General features: G+C 40.4%; 1 protein-coding gene across 1 annotated transcript in view; it reads left to right on the forward strand.

Annotated features, from left to right (window-relative positions):
* Positions 1-13,401: 13,401 nt before the first annotated feature.
* The window catches only part of FAM222A (family with sequence similarity 222 member A), a 37,458-nt gene continuing 34,200 nt past the window's right edge, over positions 13,402-16,659 (forward strand). The window contains exon 1 of the mRNA XM_053469191.1: positions 13,402-14,427. The gene's annotated coding sequence lies outside the window, so the exon portion shown is untranslated. The remainder of the gene's footprint in view (positions 14,428-16,659) is intronic.

Below are 16,659 nucleotides of genomic sequence, written 5' to 3' on the forward strand. Positions count from 1 at the left end.
GTTGTGTCCCCCTCAGCCCCTGTCAGGTCCCTCTCAGCTACCGCCATGAACCCCCACAGGCCTTGTATTGTCCCCCACCAGCCACTGTCAGGTCCCCACCAGCCACTGCCACACCCCCCCCAGGCTCCTCTATTCACCCCATCGGGCACTGCCATGTCCCCTCTGCCCTTGTCTACCTTTCTTTGTGAATGGCAGCAGTAAATTGTGATCGGATGCTCTGGAAGCTGCAGCAGATCCCGCGCAGCTGTATCAGAAAAGCCGGATGCGACATCAAGTCTAACGAAATGAATAAATAAAAAAAATCATGCATTAAATCTACCAACAGCTTGTGTTTTTACTTTGTCAATCAGTGTAATTGTTTTGGAGATATTTAGTTTAAACGTTTACATCACAGAAGTGGAGATCTGTGGCAGAAGACAACATAAGTAGCACATGTATTCAATTTCATGTGCATTTTCCTCCCCACACCCTTACAGAGACTGACAGAATGAATAAACCACAATCAGCAGCTAAAATATAGTTGAGCGATAATTTGATAGGGAGGAACCATCATGTAGATGCGGGAAATGGAATTTAATATGACTTCTACTGTGGTGTACATACTGTATATAAGAATGGTTTCTATTAGGCATCCATTAGCGATTTATTAACCATGGACCAGTAGCATGCTTATCTTATGGAAACTATGGAGGATTATGTCAACTCGGCACAGCCCTCCGTAGTGTTAATGGGCTGCTTTTAACCAGCCCACTGAGCAGTGATGCTACAAGGACCCCGATAGCCCAACAGGGCAAATAGCCCCCTGTTATGCAGCAGAGGGGTTGCTGCCCCCCGCACCTGCCACCCTAGGCCTAGTCTAGAATATGGCGCTGCCTTGGACACTGCCTTTGACCTGACAGAGGGCAACACCCTAGGTCTTCCCTCCTGCAGTTGCTGCAGCACTAAGATATGATATAATATATCCCATGACGGCTGTGTTGGCTAGGCACAGCCCTCTGTAGCATAAATGGGCCGGCTGGGGACAACAGAGTACCTAGGAACCTGAAGTTACAATATAATGCTGTAGACTGCATCAATTCCTTATTTAATTGCGTAAATAGAATTAAATAATTTAAGATGACAACGTTATCTATATATTGTCCAACTTGGCAACTCTTTCTGTACTCATCAAGTGATCACTTGCTAATTCATGTAGACTACTACAATGGGGCCTCCAACAACAATGGCGCCTGGAACGACAGTTCTTTACACCTCATTATATGTCCACCTAATGTACATGCCTGCAAATCGATGACTTTGTGGCATAACAGCAAATACCACTGACACTGGGTTTCATTTATTTATGTAGAATAGGACAGAATAGATAACAAGTGGTTAATGTAAAATCACAAATGTCTAGCTTTCTAGATATGTTATCTGATCACAGAGTCTTCCTCTGATGTAGGTTTATGTATGTTTAATTGGGTGGGGGCATCAGTTTCTTCTTTGCCTGAGGCTACAGAATGACTAGGACCACCTTTGATTTTGCAGGGGAAAAAAAACAGTCAACCTGCGGGTTTTCATTTTCAGTGATAACTCGCTCTTTGAAATCATTTCTGTCTGAAACCTAATGTGAGCCAGACAGACCCCTGATTAGTAACATTAGGCATATGCGCTCAATCCGACTCCCAGAGAAAAAAAAAATTAATTTAGATTATTTCATTTCAGAAGGAATCAGTAATGAAAATGGACGGGAACAGTGAGATAAAAAGAAAATAGACGCTTTCCATCAAACCATACATACGTTAATATAGCACAACAGCACATATATCCCTATCCGAATCCATACATGGGTACGAACAGCCACAAATAAAGTATGTATACGTGCACACACTATTAATGGCAATATACACACACAGAATGCAGTGTAGCAATAAACCGCTGAATTCTAAGAAACAAAATCTGATTTATATTGGAGAGCACCTATAAATATTATATTTTACAATGCTCCGGAAAAAAGCAATAGCCTGTTTCTCCGACACATGCACACAATTAGTATTCCAGACACAGTGCAAATAATTTAATTATAACCAAACAAGGCTGAAACAAAATGTCCATCCCCATAGATGTTTCTATAGATTGGGAACAGGTTTTTTTTCCCATTATAGAATGTGCAGCACAAAGAGAAGAGAGGGCCACGGGCTGGAAAAGAAAGGGATAAAATGGAAGACCCATTCCATGCACATTACTCTTTTATTTAATAGTTTTTTTAATGGATTAACTCCTTTACTGCTGAGAAGAACTACAACACAGCAGACGCTTAAATGTTGTCTGAGTATACACCGCAAGTAAATTAAAACTTAAGTTGCCATATAATTATTTTTTAAAAAATAAATAGTATCAAATTTGACTAAACCTGTAAGGAATTACTGACAGTGGTACAAATTATGTTGGAGCTTTACAATAAAATCACAAAAATCATGATAGAAATGTCTGTATACTTTTCCAGCATAAACTATACTAACTAAAGATTTACTTACGATGAAAGAATATTAGCATCGGACACATTACAATTTGTGAAAACCTGGAATACTGTGCTTTTATAGCATTAATTTAAATAAAACATGCTTTAATAGATAAAAAAAACATAAGTAGGTTCTCTACTTAAATGTAATTGTATGTATGAAATTAGTTTAAATGCAGCTAAGGCTAGAATAAGTGCTTCAAACATTTTAGTCTCTTAACATTTGTCAATTTCCACAAACATTTATATTTTTCTTGGTTTTAGCAAAATTGCATGTACCTTTTTTATTTAAATATACTTTCTCCTTTTTAATTATTCCGTCGAAGGCAAAGTGATTATTTTGCGCCAGCTTCTTACCACTGCAGTATTATAAACGCATGCAATCTGAATAATTAGGGAAAAACAGATATTGTCATGTTAATGCAATGAGAGCTTTCATCTCACCATTACTCACCACCAGAGAGATATAAAAATAATTCATATAAAATAAAGATCCACAGAGACTAATAATAAATTGGGATATCAAAGTGTGTTTTTATATATATATATATATATATATATATATATATATATATATATATATATATATATATATATGTCTTCCTCAGCCCTCTGTGATCCCATATCTTGCTGAAGCTTATTTATCATCTGTAAGATTTGCAGGAAACAGCATTACAATCCTTTATATATACACACTTACTGCTGAGCATGTTTGATCGCCTTTTCGCCATTAAACGAAAAGAATTCTAGATTTATTTCTAGAAGAAAACCCAGAGGATTTTTCACTAAGCATATATGTAAATGTAACACTTTAGAATGGGCGTTTGCACATCAAAGGGTTAATGACCTGATTGTGTTAGCATTTTAGATATATCTGGTTGAATTCTAGCGCCAAAAACCAAGAATAAATAATTTTGCAATCAATGTTATGGGTATAAATATGTTGTAAGTAAAAAAGATGACTATGTTGATTTTTTATTTTTTTTTGTTATTCCAAAAACTGATTGAGTTTTATATTTTGTGGTCACGTTTAGATCAGCAGTGGCAGAGTTAACTGTTAGATGTGGCGTTTTCTATTCTAATTTAGGGATGTGGTACAATTTTTTGAATGTGGTCTCTGTTTGCAATGGGTTAAGTTGGTTCCTTTGGTGCTTTTGTTATGCTATTTCTTACAAGACTTTCAAAATCACGCAGTAATTTGGCTTTTTTCCTTACTAATATAATATGTCAATTTAGGTTTTTAACTTGACAGTTTAATACATAGGAAGAGTTCATGTTACTTGAGTTCTAAGTGATTTCTCTATATTATGCAGGTATCTGTAATGTGTTGCACAATTAGGTTCAGATAGCAACTACTGATTCCCTGGGTTTTTTTCTCAAATTATGTGGAACATATTACTTTATAACAGCTCCATGATTTGACCTTGTATAAGCAGTAACGCTTGAAAGATCTCTCTGGTATGACAGAGAAATATATTGATGTCTTTAAACAGATAATGCTTTACAATCTATATATCATGTAAATTTATAACATTGGGTAGCCTTCAAAGGCAAGATTACCCCTTGATACAGGCGTCGACTAAAACGTTTAGGTTTCCCCAGATGCCCCAGTATATGGAGTTCAAATTATTTGTGTAAACTGTATTCTTTTGCAGAATTTTTTGGGGTTTTTTTTTTAAATCCCTATCTTCACAATGTCTTTCCAAAGATTTAATTAAAAAAAGACTATGATCTCAATATACTAAAGAAATGAGTAAAACCACTAGCCCGCTGATATAATGATGTAAGCTAAACATCCAGTCTACTTCATATTGATTGCTTAGCCTTCCTGTGTCAATAAATCCATTTTTACACCTAGATTATAAAACTAATCATACATCAATCACCACCAAAGATGGAATTCATTCATGTATAATCCCCTTCCTGCTTTCACTTTAGCAATGTTAGATCCTCAGCTGGTAGGAGTGCAATAAGATCGGACCCTATACTCTATTTTCTGGTAGTCCTGCTGTTCCCTTGCTAGAATCACTGTATAAAGCCTTGCGATAGAAGTGTAACTAAAAGTACCTCCAGTTTGCACACCTCTTCCAATGATTGCTGAATTTAGTTGGCATAATGGCACATATTTCTCTTCTATTTCATGACTTCCATCCATGGCTGAGGATGCTTGGGTATCATTATACCCCATTTACAGGGCCACCATCAGAAGTTTTGGGGCCCCTTTATAGAACAAATGGTCTGGGCCCCCCCTCCTCAGATGACCCTTCCTCCATACCACCATGATTTTCTCTTGTGCACACAAGCTTACTTTATTTATGCATATAGTATCTATCTCATTTGCAGACTCATAAAATATATTTTATAATATAGAAATTGTTAGGAAGCCTTGGGAACTACACTAATTTAAGATTTAATAATATGTTTATATTATAATATCATACACTCATAACCAGAAATGAGCAGTCTCAGACAATCAACCCCCTCCATTAGCAGACATGAGAAATGTTCAGACATTACCCCCCTCTATTATTAGACATTACACACCCAGTCACACAAACAGACAAACACTGTCACAAACAGACAAATATCACACACACAGTGTTTTTTTTTTTTTAACCTGGTGCTGGCTTACACCCATCTCCTTGTGGAGGGAGGAGAGGTTTCTGAACTATCAGCCAATCAGGAGAGACTTCTGAACTCTCTGTCAATCAGGAGAGTTAATGAGTCCCTCCTGATTGGCTTGGACCCCCTTAACCCTAGTGAGGGCTACTCCTCCAGCCCCCCTCTATTTATTGGTCCAGTGCAGAGTTTGTTTTTTTCAGTGGAGGGAGACTTTGTGTCTGCAAGGGGCCTCCCAGGACAGCTGGGTCTCTTACAACTGTAATGGTTGTAACCCCTGATGGCCCTGCCCCATCATTTGCTTATAGGGGATGCCTGCAACAGAGTGAAGGGAGAGAGATTACTCCAATTGGAAGCAACATGTCTCCCACTAGGCTATAAGCAATATGGGCCCCTTTAAACACAGCATTGTCCACACTATTTGTTCTAATTACAACAAACATATTATTTTGGAAAGATTATTCCTAGTAAATTGCTTTTATATTTTTATCATTATTACTACTGCTAGTACAATTTAGTTGCAGAGTGCCAGCAGATTTCCTAGCTTTATTACAATAAGGAAGAATACCCCATTTGACATATTGCTACAAAAGAAGATGATTTTTTTTTAATGCTGGGTATGAGAAAATCATACACATCCCGACTGACCTCTATGGAAGACATCCCACTCACACTAGCACTGTTTATCAAATAAGCACCTCTGGCAGAATGAGGAGGATTGGATGGCCAGATTTGATTACACTACCTGTACCTCCCCACACTTTTGTAAGTTTTACAAAATCAGACACGGCCAAGAATAACAAGGCGCTTAATGGGTTTTCCACTCTCTAGTCTCTTGATGAATGTGTGCTGGACAGCATGTACTAAGCTCCTTGTCTTCTACATTCAGAGCTAGCCTTGTTCCTCCGTTGGTAAAATGGTCCAACCCTGTCCTAACCTGTGGACGGTGGTTACTAGCATGCCATCAGATGAGCATGTGCCCAGTATTTGTGCATATTGCTCAGGCAGGTCAACACCAATAAAGAAATCGGCTTTTGGGAAATAACAATACTATAATTATGTCATATTCCTGGCATACTGCTTATCATCACGCATAAGGTCACAACTGAATGTTTTCATCATGTCACTTAAATAATATATTGGTGATGAAATTACAGATGCAAATTGACAGACAGAGAGCCGTGCTCGCAAGCTTTCTGTATAATGTATGCATAATATAAATAGACATTTTTGGACCACATTGTCTTAACTGAGTTTGGAATTCTTACAAGTCACCTATTAACTAGTAACTAACATCATACTACTGAAAATCTGTCTGCATTCAATCCCCGGAAATCTAAAAAGAACCATTAAGCTCATTTAAACCATTACATTTATGGTGACTAAAGAGGGATTTAAAATTTATATTAAAAAAATGAAAAAATCACGCTGGTATTTACATTAGAAGCGGACTATATTAGCTATAAAGCATTTCCAAGTTGAAACATTTAAGTGTACGTATCCTAATTTCATTTTGTAAGATTACCAGTACATTTCTGGTCTAATATAATAAATAGGAGCCAGTTCTAACAGCAATCTAAAACAAAAATAGATTTTTTTGAAATTCTTGTGGAAATAATAAAAAAATGTCCAGTAAATAAAAATAAATAAATTGTAAATCGATTCTAAAGAAAGCAGTATCTGCAGAGATTCCGTCAAACTAAACTAATTTCTTTTTTTGACCGGGTATTTGATACTGGCCATTTCACATGGTCCCAATAAATCATTTGTGAGGTGCCTTGGGAATCAGTACAGTGACCCATACTTTTTAATAATTTTATTTGCGATATTACAAAAAGTCTTAAAGCTAAGGTTTGTCTTTTTGGAGATACGTTTGCAGCAGGTAGAGGCATTTCTAGTTAAAGGAATAATATAAGTAAATTAGAAAAATGGTCGAGAGCGTGGCTGCTGAAGTTAAACGTTGATAAATGTAAAAAAATGCCATAGCACAATATAGCACTGGGGGCACTATTCTGTCAGCGACAACAGAAGGGAAGTATTTGGGAGTAATTAGTTCTGAGGACAATGAAATAAAGCTATGGAAAAAGCAGCAGGGTGCTGGGTTGTAAAGTTCAGGAAACCCTCATCTCTAGAAGAATATTAACATTTTGGAGAGAGTTCAGAGGAGGACTACTTAAATAGTAAATGGTCTGCAGGATAAAAACATTATCGGGCAAGACTAAAATACCTTAAAATGTATAGCCTGAAGGAAATTATAGAGAGGGGAGACGTGATAAAGGGGATTTACCAAAGTACAAGAGAGAAGTTTATTTCAAGGTAGGAAAAATGTTAGACCAAGGTGTCATATCGTAAAACTAGACATCAGAGGCTGATATGTGGTGTAAGGAAGGTTTACTTTACTGAGAGGGTAGCAGATTAGTGAAATAACTTTTCAGCAGGGGCGGTAGAGGCTCAAACAGTGAAGGAATTCCAACATGCTTGGGACCAACATAAAGTTATCCTGAATCTAAGATGTGCCCACTGACTGATTAAGGTTTGAGTCTTTACATCAGAAAAAATGGGCATCCTAGATGGGCCAATGGTTATCTAAAAAAAACAATATTTCTAATAAATATATCTATCATTTATAGTGTAAATCCATAATAATGAAAACACGTTTGCTAAATGCAATAAAGAAAAAAATAGTGTTTAGTTCCAGAAATATAATCCATATTATATATATATATGTGTGTGTGTGTAGCAAAAGCAGAAATGGAAACATCTGCTCCTGGATCTAAGCTCCCAGGTCAATTATAAGGCAAAGCCCTGGAGAAATGTTTAGATATACAGTGAGCCCACAGGACACACTGAGAGTACATCCAGGGAACACAAATGATGAGATGTGCTGAGCACTGCAAATACTAATTCCAAAATAGCCAATTTAGGATCCTGTATAATTAGAGATTATATTAACCTTGGTGAAGGTATAATCTAAATTTTATTAAAGACAGGAGGCAAATCATTTGCATAAACCTTCTTTACTCTTCCACCAATAGCAGCAAAGAAATAAACATAGAAAAATACAACCAATCAAAGTGTAACATAAAACCAAGTGACAATGACACTCCATCCTCTTCTTTGGTGCAGCGAACACAAACAAGGGAATCCGAACACAGTCAGAAACTGGACATCAACGCGACGACCAAACTGGAACCAGAGAGTCATCGCTGAAAACACAGGAGGGCAGCCCAGAACATGCAGTTAAACTGAAAAAGAAAGAGAACCATAACAGCAACTGCGATCAGAGTAACGGAATTAAACATCAAGCACAATAAATGCAGACATCATTAGAAACAGATAAGAGCAACACACTAAAAAGAGAATGACCCACAACAACAAGGGAAGGGAGAGGAGGGAAATTATTCGCCTCCTGTCTTTAATAAAATTTAGATTATACCTTCACCAAGGCTAATATAATCTCTAATTTTACAACAAGACAGGAGGCTTCATAGTTTGCATTTTTAACGCTCCACCAAGACAGATGCAGCATGCGAGACCGGTCAAAAATAAAAGGCGCGGAAAGTAGACGCCCGAGACCAGTCAGCTGCCCTAAGGACATCCGATAAAGAGGCGCCCAAAGAGACAGCACCCGAAGCAGCCGCACCCCTGACCGAGTGAGCCCCAAAACTAGGGTCGATCTCAGCCAAACCCAAAAGCCAACGGACCCATCTGGCGATAGTGGGAGCCAAAATGGGGCAACGTACGATATGAGGAGTTGAGAACCCCCCGAACGATGGGTCGCAGTAACCAAAACATACTGTTGGACACAGCGGGCCACACATAAGAGGGGTTGCGACGGAAAATAAGGATAAGAGACCAAGGAAGTGAAAGACTAGCCATCCGGAATTCCACCCCTTCCAGCGAGAAAGAGATGACTCCGGCGTCGAAGGCCCTAATATCCGCCACACAACGAAAAGAGACCAGAGCGAGCAACACGGCGAGTTTAGCTGACAATTGTTTGAGCGAAAGTGATGGGTTGTCCAGCCAGGAAAGCAAGAAATCCTCTGTACATCCCAGAGGAAGGAATACTTGGGAGCCGGAGCCCGGGAAAGACGAGCCCCAGGCAGAAGGCGACAAACTAGCGGATGCCGGCCGAGAGGCTTTCCCTCCACAGGGGCGTGAAAGGCCGAAATAGCAGAGCGGAAAACATTCAAGGTACGATAAGATTTGCCCTGGGAAAAAAGATGGGACAAAAAATTCAAAACCTCGGATACAGGGGCAGAGAATGGATCATCCTGCTGTCCCATACACCAAGACACCCAGGATTTCCAAGCATAGGCGTAAGCCCGCCTGGTCCCTGGGGCAATGGCGTCCTGGAGTAAATCATGAGCATGCTCCGAAAGTCGGCGCAAATTGCAGGATCGCCGGAAAGGCTCCAAGCTATCAAAGGAAGACGCTGTTGTACAATGAGGGGGTGAAACTGCTCTGACGGGTCCAGGAGCAGGTGGGGTACCGCAGGCAGCAGAAGTGGTGTGTCCGCACATAGTTCCAAGAGGGCTGGGAACCAAGCCCGAGCCGGCCACAGAGGGGTGATCAGCAACATCGACACCTTCAGCAGTCGGATCATGTGAAGAGTCCTAGGATTCAGCGCAAACGGGGGAAAGGCATAAGCCCCTGAGGGGGGCCAAACCTGTAGGAAAGCGTTCACCGCCAAGCACTCCGGGTCTGGAAGCCAGCTGAAGAAACTTTCCAGTTGTGTGTTCAACCTGGAGGCAAAGTCTATTGAGAACGGACCCCTCCTGGCATCCAGGAGCTGGAATACTGCGCTATCCAATTTCCAGTCGCCGTCATCCCTCCAATGTCGAGAGAACCAATCTGCTACCGTGTTGTCGGAGCCTGGTAGATATTCCGCCTTCAGGGTGATGCGATTGGCGAGGCAGAAGTCTTAAAGCTCTTTGGTGAGGTCCATGAGCAGACGAGAGCGCGTGCCCCCAGCCGATTGATGTATTAAACGGCCCAAATATTGTCCATCCGTAGGAGCAGACAGCAAATGGAATGACCCGCAGCCAAGCTCTTGATGGCGAAAGAGCCGGCGATTAGTTCCAGACAATTGATATGTAATTGTCTCTCCTCCGGGGACCAACGTCCCCCGGTCGCCCCCGACGGTCTTCACGCCCCCCAACCGAAGGTACTGGCATCTGACTCTAAGACCAAGTCTGGAAGGGTACCGAAAATGGCTCGAACATTCCAAGCCTCCATGTGGCGTAACCACATGAGCTCTAGTCCAGCCCTGGCGGAAAAACGCTGGCCAGATGCAAAAGCCTTCCTCATGGAGGACTGGCCCTTCGTAAAGGATGTAAAAATGGTGACGTGCTTGTTCAACTCTTTGATAAATGAATCCCCGAAGAGGAGTCCTTCAGCAGTAGGCCCTAACTCCTTGGTTCCTAAGTCCATGAGCCGAGAATCAAGGCGTAGTAAAGTGGTCCGGCGTCGTTCAGTGGAGAGGGCCACGTTGGCGTTGCCGACACGGATCCATTCCCTGGCGAGGGAGGCATCCACAGGTGTACCCGACATGACGGCTTTGTCGGCCATCAAAAACAATTGTGTTAAGGGGCCTGCCACATCCAGTAGCTTATCTTGGGCACCCCGAATGCCCCACTCTGCCCCTTTCTTAGGGTCTTGACCAGTCTTTGACATGTATGTCGCCATGGTTGGGTCGAATTGTGGGGTTTTAAGGACCTTGTGCGGTTGAAGTGGTCGGGAGGTGTCCACTCAGCGGAGCGTGGGTGCCTGATGCGTTCTGGATCGAACCAAGGTTCACCCACGACATCCAGGGCGGCCAAGTTGCCCGTAGTGTCATTTGTGGCAGTAGGAGTAGGCCCGAAGGGGTCTGGATCTCCAGTAGTTAGGGCCAGCTCGCTGAACGCGCGAGAGGTAGGGAGATCTCGGTCATCAAACTCTGAGTTGGAGTCCTGCGACTCTCCATGCCACTCGTCTAGCAGGGCATATGAGCCACCTGCAGCCTCTCCTTCCTCAGATGAGGAACCATAAACATCCCCACTGAGCTCTGGGGCGGAGCCAATGGGGTTGCGCACAGAGCAGTGTTTCCCCTTGCTGGTGCCAAACAAGATACCCTTACGTGGGCATTTGTATATTGAGCCCTCGGTATCTGGATCCGAATGTGTGGGATCTTCTCTCCAGCGTACGCCAATAGGGGTGTCCTGGGAGGCCATAATAGGCTGCGGGATTGAAGCCAGCGCCTGCTGTAGGGCCGAATCAAATGAAGCCTTGGCGGCTGACAGCCAGGATGAGAGATCAACCGCAGAAGATGACTGGGTACTTTCTGTCATATTGCTCACTGAAGCACAGCTTTCAGAAGTTGACGCTGTAATTGATGGTACCAGAGGTATGTGCAAAGCAGATACAAAATATGAGTCAAAACAAAAGGTGGCAGTAGAGGCTGAGAAGCAGAGGAATGTTACTTGCTAAGCCCAAAGTAGAGGTATAATATCACCCAGTAGGGGGACAAGGCCAGCTGAGCATGAGGTCTGCAAAAGCGAGACCTGATTAGATCACCCTGATTATAATCAAACGCAGGGGGCAGTAAAAAGGATTGTATAATATAGAATTAGTTATTAATAGAATTAAAATAGTCAAATATGCAATTATGAGGGGTCCTCAACAGGAATCAAACTCAGGGCCTGAAGACCACCCACTCTGAAATCAGAGCTTTAACCGGTAGAGCCACACAGCTGCTTAAGTAGATAATGAAAGAAAACACTAAAAAGGTGTAGATAAGAAATTGCCATAGAAGGAAAGACACTGCCTCAAACGGCAGTGGAGGGGTTAAAGGACAGAAGAGGAGCACGTGGAAAGCAGCCAGATCATAGAAGACGGACAAAAGGGGGCCAGGGGAAGGGGCGACCCCCAGAAAAACAATAAGAAGCACCAATAATAAATCTAATAAAATGACATATATATATATATATATATATATATATATATATATATATATGTATATAAAGGATATAAAACAACAATAATAATATAATATAATACAATAACAATGTAGGAAATAATAAAATATATAAAGACAATAATGATTAGCCAAAAGTGATCTGACCTTGTTGGTGGAAGCAGCAAAGAAAGAGGATGGGGTGTCATTGTCACTTGGTTTTATAGTTTATGTTACACTTTGATTGGTTGTATTTTTCTATGTTTATTTCTTTGCTGCTATTGGTGGAAGAGTGAAGAAGGTTTATGCAAATTATGAAGCCTCCTGTCTTGTTGTAAAATTAACTGGTAACATTATTGATGCTTAAATAACATACATCCAAAAAAATATGTGATTCATTTTATACATGTGATACAAACAAAATAGGCTACATATTATATTTTTATTATTTTGGCAGATTGACAGGAAGCAACGATGTCCCTTTAAAACTTTTGACTACTTTCTTACATTACATCAGGTTGTTGTTCTCTGATGAGCAGATTCGCTCACAGCTGTGGAAATCGGGGCACGCGCAGCTGGAAGCTGGACATCCGTCATTTATCGGTTGCTTTACAGTGCCAGGGACCTTTTAAATTCCCAGTATGGCCTTGGTGGTAATGCAATACTTTAAGCCGTTTACTGTGCCTGACAGCCTCGTCAACAGAACAATGCTGATTAAAGCACTTATGTGAAAAATAGAAGACTTGCTTTAGGTAGAAGCTGCAGCTTCCACTTGTATGAATGCAACGATTTCGACTGCATTGTAACTAGTGGAACAAACGCTAACTGGAACATTCAGATATCATTACATCCGAGATGAATATGCAGGAATTAGCTAAAAGCTGCATGACTGTGAGAATGTGCTAGAGAAGCCTAGTAAAAGCAGAATTTGATATGTCTATAGATATATATATATATATCATGTGTGTACTTTCCCCGCAGTATAATCTATAATCTGTGTAGAATAATATGCAAATTAAAAAATACTAATGCATTTCCCCAAATATGGCAACAGAATTAAATCCTTTACGCAAATTACGCGTCTACTGTCCCTTTAAGGGACATTTAAATTTTTCCGGGAAATAAGCGCGTGGCTGCTCCTTCCTCCCAGGGGCTCCACAGAGACGCCAGTCACGTCACCTTGGTAACCGCCTTTCCCCGCCTTACATTGAGCCAGCCTGCTCAGACAATTAGTTACTGATTGGCTGCTCTTTAGATGTGGGCGCGTCGAAGGCGTGCCGTCTGAAAGGCAGACAGAAGCATCGTTCCGGTTGCTTGTCACTTCCCGACGTGCAGAGTAGCTGAGAGGACCCGCTGGCACGGGCTGCAGAATCGGTACGATCTCCCCAGCTCATCCATCATCTCTGCACGGCCGGATCATTCCCCTTACGCTGATCACCACAAACCCATCCACAAGCACTTGGATATGCCGAGGAATTAAGCTTCTCCCAAGCCACCGAGTGCAAAGCGAATGGTATCTAGCATACGAGAGGGGATTAAGTGGATATAGCACGGTGCAGCACTGAAGCTCGTTCATCGGCCGGGCTCTACATTATTTGCACTTCGCAGCGCCGGGATACGTATTTATTGTCTTCAGAGAAATACACTGGATTTATGAAGGGTCTGCGGTTCCGTGTTTTTGGTGGCGTTTTTTGTTGCTCTTGATCCGCAAGTGTGGAGTTTACAAGAATAACAACAAAGACATTTTCCTATTTTTGGTTTTTGTTTTTAATATTTAAATTTAATTTTATACTGTTTCTAAATGTTCCATCATCATCGTATATAAAAAAAACATTGCTCTCTCCATCCGAGCCTTGAACATAAAATGTTCGATGCTGAGAAGGAATAAATATAAAGCTTGAAAAGGCACAGCGGATTCGTTGGCGATTTCAGATCTTGCGTGGAGTGTCCCTGAGATATGTTATAAGAGAATCTTAATGCTAATTTAAGGCTGCCTATGATCTGTGTGGAAAATATATTCTATCACAGCTCCAGATCCATAATTTGTGGTTTATTTTGAGCGTGGGTTCTTTACTCTCAACTCCTTGGGTTAAAAAAAGCAAGAATACGTGACAGTTGATGTTGTTTATAAATGACGATTTTTAAAGACTTTGCATGAAAACTCTTTCATGTCAATTTTTTCATCACTTGAATTTTTACAACAATCGGTGGATTTTCCTGGAAGATAAAGGAAATTAAAGGATTTTTTTTTTTTGAAGACTTCTATGGCTTGGATTGCTTTTTAGGGTCCTGTAAAGACTATATATTAAAAAAAATTTTTTTTTAGAGAGGATCAAAGGAGCTTAAGCAAGAAACAATTTGAAGATTTATGGTAAATATTTGCAGCAATGTTTTTGAAATGCAACAATATTTCAAAAGTACATTTTAAGAGTATTAAACAACAGATGGTGGATTTTCCTCCAAGCTATCTCATTTTTGTGAATGCCGGTTTAAACTAGTTGCTTTATCTTAATCATTACCCATCTGTGTATAATTAATAGATATGCACATATTTTAACTTCTTTAAAGGGATTTCTTCTGCAGGCTTCTAAATTGCATGTTATCTACTTTTTAAACGGGTTTCTTAAGGTTAAGTATAGACTGTTGTTGGCAGATAAATGGAAATCATTTTCAGCGCTGCCAGTCTTCACAGTCAGCAGATTTGCACCCCAGGTATAGAATATGCTTTAAAATGTAGAACTTTAGGGGTATTTTTTATGTTGTCTGTGTCTCTGATGTCTTGCAAGAGACCCTTGTTCTGAAGAGCTTACATTTCTTTTTATTATTCTTTGGCTGGTTAGTATGGAATGTTTAAGTAAATAATTAACTGGTATGCCAAGATTGGCACTTGAGAGCGACCCCTTATTAATGTTCAATGGGGACATAATACATTATTTTATTACTTTCTCTTATTGCTAAGTAGATCAGCCATTATAGGAACTTACAGGTGAAATTAGACATTGGTAGCCATTGCTTTTATTTTCTAAATGTTTGCATTTTGTGTGTCTTTGACAAATATCTTGAGGGCTTCTTCCCTAGCCATATAAACACATACATGGTGATAGACCGACAATTGAAGCCATGAAAACGTTAAATATTTCAGAATCAGGGATGACTTTAGCGACAGACTAGCTCTGAATTGGATAACATAACCCATCTTTTTATTGCCTCTGTGATCACTGAATGAGGGAATGTAAAAAGTTTTGGCACTTGATGTGCCAGTGGGATGGCATTTGAATAAATGGCAGCAGGTAGCTTGGGAACATAAAATGAAATCACATGCCCTGAGCAGCATTATCTACTAGCATTAGGAACCAAGCTTTTATTTTGTGTGCTTTGCACTTTGATCTTGCATTGTCCACCTGAAAAATTCCTGCTGTTATTGTACTGCTACTCTCATTACTCTTAGTGATGTTGTCTGGCTTGCCTGGAGTGATTTGGTTTTGTGGTGTGGTGGCTTAAAACAGTTAATTTTCTGGTTGTAATCCCTGATTTATTTTTTCCTTCCTTATCAACTGTTTTTCCTAACTTTTTAAGTGTAAAAAATGAACCTGGATAACTTTTTCTGTCTGCTTGCTTTGCTTAGGCTTTTCCCCTTTACCCAGTATATTAACTGTTAATTTATAAAAATGTGTGTGTGTGTAATATATATGCAAGCAGTATCTTGTGTGACTTATTACACCTGCATCATTTCCCATATGTGTAAGTCCCATCCTGTTGCAAACTGGTTAAATTGGGCACTAAAGGCTTTTTTCTTTTCTTTTAATGGTTCCTGGTGAATTGTCTCTTCTACCTAGCACAGTGATAAATTCCTGGCTTTTCTTTTACGACAGGAAACATGGTAATTCTATTTTATTGCCGTTAGGCTTCTAAGAGCAGTTGCTTTCCCTAAAGGAAAGAGAAGATATTTGATGGATGCATATTTTTGAGAGAGAGAGAGAGAGAGAAGTGGAAGACATTGAGGTCCTCCTAAAGGAGTTGGAGGTCAGGACACTTAAAGGCAAAGTCTGGCAGGACTAGCTTACAGAAGTACCCATGGAAAGTAAAGCATGAAGAGAAGCCTAGCACAGCTGGGTGCATATTTACAAAAGCAAATGCTTAGTTTAATCCTTTGTGTGCCGGGGAGTGTTGCCAAAACAATGGCAGAGACTAATGCTGCAAATTGGATCATCAAGCTGTGTCACGAAGTGGGCCTTGGACAGGGCTTTTCATAGTGGGGCCCCTTGTTTCTCAACTAAAGCATATTCAGAAGGAAATAAAGCATATGAAAGCAGGGTAAAGATGCTGTTCCACAATACATTAATTGCCCTCGCTAGTATGTTAATCAAGTAAACATTATCAGATTTGCCCTTTCCATTTTTCATTTCCGCTGAAGACTATATCTCACAAAAACCCAGATGAATTTCAGAAGCATTTTCATTTTCTATGGCAACAGCCTATACATGTTTTTCTTGGCCAAAAAAAAAAAATCTGAGGCAAACTTTTTCTTTTTTTTTTTCAGTATTCAGTATTCAGCAGTTCTTGGAATAATGTTTCAACCAGCAGGGTGGGTGGAAAAGTACTC

The sequence above is a fragment of the Spea bombifrons genome, chromosome 1 (assembly GCF_027358695.1).
Source record: "Spea bombifrons isolate aSpeBom1 chromosome 1, aSpeBom1.2.pri, whole genome shotgun sequence".
Classification (NCBI taxonomy): Eukaryota; Metazoa; Chordata; class Amphibia; order Anura; family Pelobatidae; genus Spea; species Spea bombifrons.